The sequence below is a fragment of the Balaenoptera ricei genome, chromosome 1, assembly GCF_028023285.1.
Source record: "Balaenoptera ricei isolate mBalRic1 chromosome 1, mBalRic1.hap2, whole genome shotgun sequence".
In the NCBI taxonomy this organism is placed as follows: Eukaryota; Metazoa; Chordata; class Mammalia; order Artiodactyla; family Balaenopteridae; genus Balaenoptera; species Balaenoptera ricei.
Window position 1 is genome coordinate 108,608,926 of NC_082639.1, and position 6,000 is coordinate 108,614,925.

At 40.1% G+C, this 6,000-nt stretch overlaps 1 long non-coding RNA gene across 1 annotated transcript in view; it reads right to left on the reverse strand.

Annotated features, from left to right (window-relative positions):
• Positions 1–5,545, reverse strand: part of LOC132370217 (uncharacterized) — a 50,272-nt gene extending 44,727 nt beyond the window's left edge. Inside the window, exons 1-2 of the long non-coding RNA XR_009504527.1 lie at positions 5,422–5,545; positions 2,679–2,834 (exon numbers count right to left, since the gene is read on the reverse strand). This is a non-coding gene — a long non-coding RNA (uncharacterized LOC132370217). The remainder of the gene's footprint in view (positions 1–2,678; positions 2,835–5,421) is intronic.
• Between the last annotated feature and the right edge of the window lie 455 nt (positions 5,546–6,000).

Consider the following 6,000-nt stretch of genomic DNA (forward strand, 5'->3'; position numbering starts at 1 on the left):
ATGGAGAACTGGATCTTTGCTAGGAAGGGCATTATTGAGACAGCTGACAAAATTTGATGGGGGTGGGGGGGGTGGGGGGGTGGGGGGGTGGGGGGGATTGGGGGTGGGGTGGAGGGGTGGGGGGTGGGGGTGGGGGGGTGAGGAGGATAAGACAGTAATAATGTATCAGTGTTAATATCCTTATTTTGATGGTTACATTTTGGTTAAGTAAAAGAATGTCTTTGTTTATAGGAAAGACACCCTGAAGTATTTGGGGAAGGTGGAACATTATATAGGTAAGTAACAGACTTTCAAATGGTTCAGGAAAAAAAAGGTTTTGCTACTATGCTTGCAAGTTTTCTGTAGGTTTGTGATTTAAATTTAAAACATTTTTTAGAATTTTGTCACTTATTCAATGAGACCTTTACTAGCCACTCTAAAATGCTCACCCCAATGACACTTCACATTCTCCTTTCTGCTTTATTTTTTACCTTTAGCAAACATATTTCATTTATTTATCTAGTTGATTGTTTCACCCAGGAGGATCTATGAGGGCAGGAATTTTTGTCTGTTTTATTCACTGCTGTGTCATGAGCGCTTAGAACATTGCTGGAACACAGCAAGTGCTCAATAAATAATGAATGAATAAATGGATAAGCCTGTTAAATAAATGTTTGAAGAAAGATATAACCATTACAAGGACCGGTGAAATAAAACTGTTACTCTCATCATCAATGATAGTTTGTTAAAAATCCTTTTGGAATTGAAAGTCATAAAAATATTGATATCCTTTAACCTATAAATTCCACTTCTGGGAATTTAGTCTAAGGAACTATCCTAAAATATGGGGGAGTAATCACAATGTCAAGGTGTTCACTAGAGCGTTATTTATACAAAAAAAATAATAATAAAAGAGAGAAATATTCAAAAAGCATTGTATAAATTATGCCATATCCACAGATTAAAATTCTATTTCAAATTCCACCATCCTCTGAGCCACCTCTCGCAGTCAGCGCGTCCCAGCCCATTCTCTCCGTGCCCCGTCTGTACCCACATTTACACCTCCACACACACCCGAAGCCACAAAGTATACCCTGCGCGCTCCAACTGCACTCTGTTTTTACCTTCCTGGGAAACCCCACACTCCACCCACCCGGACCAGGCCCTGGCCCTCGCCCCGGCCTGCAGGTGTCCCCTATGCTGTTGAAAAGAGAACATTTCCAGATGCAGGGGCTTGGTTAAATGGGCCAGTTTCCCCATCACAGGGTGCTGGCAGTTGGGCTGGGTCCGAGAGACCGGTGCCCTGAGTCTGTTCTTCAGGGGAAAGGCTCCAGGTACAGGCAGCGATGGTCTCCTGAGACGAATTCTAGACACCTCACTACTGCTGGGAGGAACAACCGGCCCCAGCAATGTGCGTTCGGGTTGCTTTGGCCTTGGACCTTGGGGCACCATGGTTCCTGGCCAGGGGCTCACGTCACTGCCCCAGAAGAGACTTGCGCCCCTTGCGTGTGCAGTTTCTGGCCTCCGGCAGTCCTGCCCCTGCACAGCCTCTGAGCCAGAGCCCTGTCCCGGACACCTGGCCACAGGCCCTGAGCCGAGGCAGCGCTGCGCTGTGACTCTGAGTAGGAGGGAAGGCACTGAGGAGGACCGGGGTTTGCTTAATAGGCGGCATGAGCCACACTCCTTACGGAGGAGTCTGGGACAAGGGGCCTCCAACACTGGGGCACCCAGGTGATGTAAAAGAAAAAAAAATTAATTAATATATTAATTTAAAATAAGGCTATAGGTATAAAGTTTCAATTATGCAAGATGAAAAAGTTCTAGAGACCTGCTGTACAACATTGTGTTTATAGTTAACAATGTAGTTAAATTTTACAGTTAAAATTTTGTTAAGAGGGTAGATCTCATGTTGGTTTTTTATCACAAGAAGAAAAAGGCTATAAAATATATACAATTACATGTAAAGGATGTTTAAAAAAATCTATCATGCCAATCTGTGTATGTGTACAGATATGGAATTAAACACATTAAAAAAAATTCTATTTCATTTGAAATTCCATTTGTTTTGAAATTTCATTTCATTTGAAATTCTAATAATGCAGGAAACTGCTTGCTTTAATGTATTATTACATGAAGGGAAAAAACAAACAATATAAATTTACAGTCTATGAGTCCAACTAAATAAAAATATGCACTGTAATAAGCAATTATTGTATTGGGGCAAATTTTGTTCTTCTCTATTTACCAAATTGTTGGTAATATAGTTGTAATTTACATTCTTAAAATACATCTATAATAAATTTATATTTATTTTTAGAAAACACATCATGGATGAAATTAGCTAGATGTAGAAAGTATTAACCCCATGAAAGAATAACTGTTTGGCTGAAGAGATTAGGAACATACAAATCAAATATTGACTAGTCTGCATTCAAATATGACTAAATATAAAAGAGGTAAAAAAATTTTAAACCTGTTTGAATAAAATGTTAATAGAAAAAAGTGATTTACATAAAATCAAAAGAAGAATTTGGCAGTATCAGTGTATTACTGCTGATGCAAGACATGTTAAATGCAACAAACTCTAAAACCACCAAAAAGGTATACTCTACTGGATCAGGGTAGGTTCATCATGCTTGTCAGGCCAATAAAATATCCTTCAAGACTATCCAGCACCCCCTGTTCTGATCCATGCTCACCAGAGAGTCTTCTGATTATTATCTTGGCCTCCCAGTTAACTTCTTCTAGGAAAGGCATATCCTAGACCTTCACATAGCCACGTGAGTACTTGAAATAGGGCTAATCTGAATTGACATGTGCTGTAGGTATAAAATCCACCCCAGATTTTGAAGACTCTGTATGAAAAAACAAATAAATAAACTACCTCAGTAATAATTTTCTTGATTACCTGTTGAAATTATAACATTTTGGATAAGTTGGGTTAAATAAAATATGTTGTTAAAATTAATTTTACCTGTTTCTTTTTATTTTTTTAATATGGCTAAAAAGAAAATTTTAAATTACTTTTGTGGCTCACATTTGTGGATATTATTATATTCCTATTGAACAAGAACACTGAACAAGAATACTGCAGTTGGGACTTCCCTGGCGGTCCAGTGGTTAAGACTTCACCTTCCAATGCAGGGGGTGTGGATTCAATCCCTGGTTGGGGAGCTAAATCCCACATGCCTTGCGGCCAAAAAACCAAAACATAAAACAGAAGCAATATGGTAACAAATTCAATAGAGACTTTAAAAATGGTCCACATCAAAAAAATCAAAAAAAAAAAAAAAAAAGAACACTGCAGTCAATGTAATTATACCATCTCCCTATAAAGCAATAAATTGACCCTCTGGTTTAGACATTAGCCTCTTGTGAGTTTTCATGGCACAAGCCTGTCCCTCACAGGCTGATCAACTTTGCGTTGACAAAATTAAGCCATGCTAAATGGAAGATGAGACCTTCACTGAAGTGAGCAAGTCAAGGTTCTGGCATCCTCTGAGCTTCCTGGGCACAAGCTGTCAGCTCAGTCATTTCTCTACCTTCCATCATTTTCTCTCTCAGTTCATAATCTTGTGTTTAGACTGTGTTTTTCAAAGGATAGGGTTGTGTATTATTTATCTTTGTTTTCCTAGCACTTAGGTGCTTTAAACAAAGATATTAAAAAGTTTGTTAAATGAACATTTTTCTACATCCTTTGCCTTTGATCATAGCTACAGGCCTCCTTGCCTTGAAATACTGTGCATAACCTCCTCACTTCTTCATCCGTTAATTGCCGCTTATAAAGATTGAACACATAAAAACCTGAAAGTGAAGTTATACAGTCATGTGAGTTAAAAATAATAATACCTAATGTGGAGTGAAAGCTTCATAAGCATCACCGCACACTATATTATCAAGGACAGAGCCTTAGAGACAGACTACAGAATTGATATTTCATCATTATGCAATGACCTACATTATATGACCTCTTATTTGTCCCTGAACTCCAACAGCAACCTGAGGCTAATATAAAACAGTGGTGAAAGGGAAAACAGATGACACAAAAAGAAAAGGAGGTTTATTATGGGATCAGTGTAATGATTTGGCTTCATAACATAGACCAGATGGCAATAGCCCCTTTCTCAGCAGGTGGCTTCTCAATGTCCTATGGGTTGTAAAAAACAAATTCACTATCAACCTCCTCTGCTAATAATTATTTCTGAGTACTGTGGCAGTATCAAAACAATGCTGAAAACACACACAATCCCTCCACACAAGGAGAAATAAATAAACTTCTAAATATTTACTTCTGACAAAAGGAAAATCCTTTTCTGAGAAATGCTGTTACCCAACAGAAGATCTTGGCTTCTAAAAACCCAGGTATGTTCTCATCTTTTATTTTAAATGAAGAAGATGGCCTTTGTTTTACCCAATTTTTTGACTGTTTTGTAAAAGCCATTGAAAATGCCTGAGAAACGATTGGCATCAGTTTTACTGAGGTTTAATATTTATAGTTGCTAATTCTGTAAAATCATGAACGCTTTTTTTTTTTTTTCTTCACCACGCGGCTTGTGGGCTCCTAATTCCCCGACCTGGGATGGAACCCGTGCCCTCGGCAATGAAAGGGCGGTGTCCCAACCACTGGACTGTCAGGGAATTCCCCATCCTTTAATATTTTTATAAAAATTGTGTATACAAGAATTCGTTTGCCTTCATTTTCCATACCTCCAAAGAAACCTTTCTGTTGTACAAGACAAACTGAATCAACTAGTCTCTGAAAGGTGACTTACCGATTCCAATAAAAAGTACAATTTGATGACAATTTCTCTTCAATAGTTTGAGATACTTCTAACAAACTACAATTCAGTTGCCTTAACTAAAAGCCTGCAAACTGACCTTTACAAAATTTCCCCAATAGAACCGTTCTTTCCTTCTAGGAGAGAGAAAAGATCGTACATATGTAACAGCTCTTTATCATTTTACATATAGGCTGAGCGTCATTTTTTAGTGACTTCCCTCCGGTTAGTTGGTTGCTCTAATGTTTTCCAGAATTGATTCGTCCTTAGGTACCGACTTGACTGAACTATTAAGGCTCAGATCAATCCAGAAAGTCTGGCTTTAAGATAGTGAAAATGGGAATAGGAACCGCAGAGCAGGCTAACCCCTAGGGACAAGAAGCAAAGTTCACCACCAAACGAAGGTCACTCAAGTGCAAACTTGAAGCAGAAAGGCACAAGGAGAGGGAGGAACAAAGTGGCCTCAGCTCGAATCGCATTTAGAGATCTAGAAAACAGGTATAACACATCTCAGTTTACAGTCGTTAAATCGGATGATATTCGTGAATGTGGGACTAAGAATCATTCAATATTTGAAAATTAGAAAGGAAACAGAAGCTCTGTAAACCGTTAAGCGAGGGCTGTAAAACGTGAGTGAAGAAAAGGAAGGTTGTAAGGACCCCACCTTCCGAGAGAGTTCCAGTCCGCGTTAGCTGGCGGACTCAAGAAGAGGAAGAGGAGAAGGAGGAGGAGGAGGAGGAGGAGGGAACCCTTCAGCGGGACCACTGGCGCCCAAGCTCCCAGCGCGACTTGCAGCAACTCGTTGACGCATGCGCAACTCGCTGACCTAAAGATGAAGGGGCGCCCCGACCCTCGTTTATCTAGAGGCGGGGAGGGCGGGGCGAAAACACGTGACCGGGTTGCGGCATTTCTGGCCCAATCCGAGGCGTTTCGGAAAGCGCCCTTGCGGAGCAATTCGGGTGGCTCCTGTTCGTCCGTAATTTCCTGGCTTTTTGACTCCGCTCTTGAATTTAAGAATTTAGTTTGTCAGAACTTTCTGCCGTGTGTTCCGTGAATCAACTTAGTGGCACACTCTAAAGTGACTGGCGCTTTTTATTTATTTTTCTCTATAACTAGAGTGTATTTCTGTAATTTCAAGTCCTGTTGCTCTCTCCCCAGTACGCTCAAGTCCTCTTCCTACTGCGTGAGACTCCAGAATCGCTGGAGGGCGCCTTTCTGTAAAATCAATCCCCTAGGAAGAGAA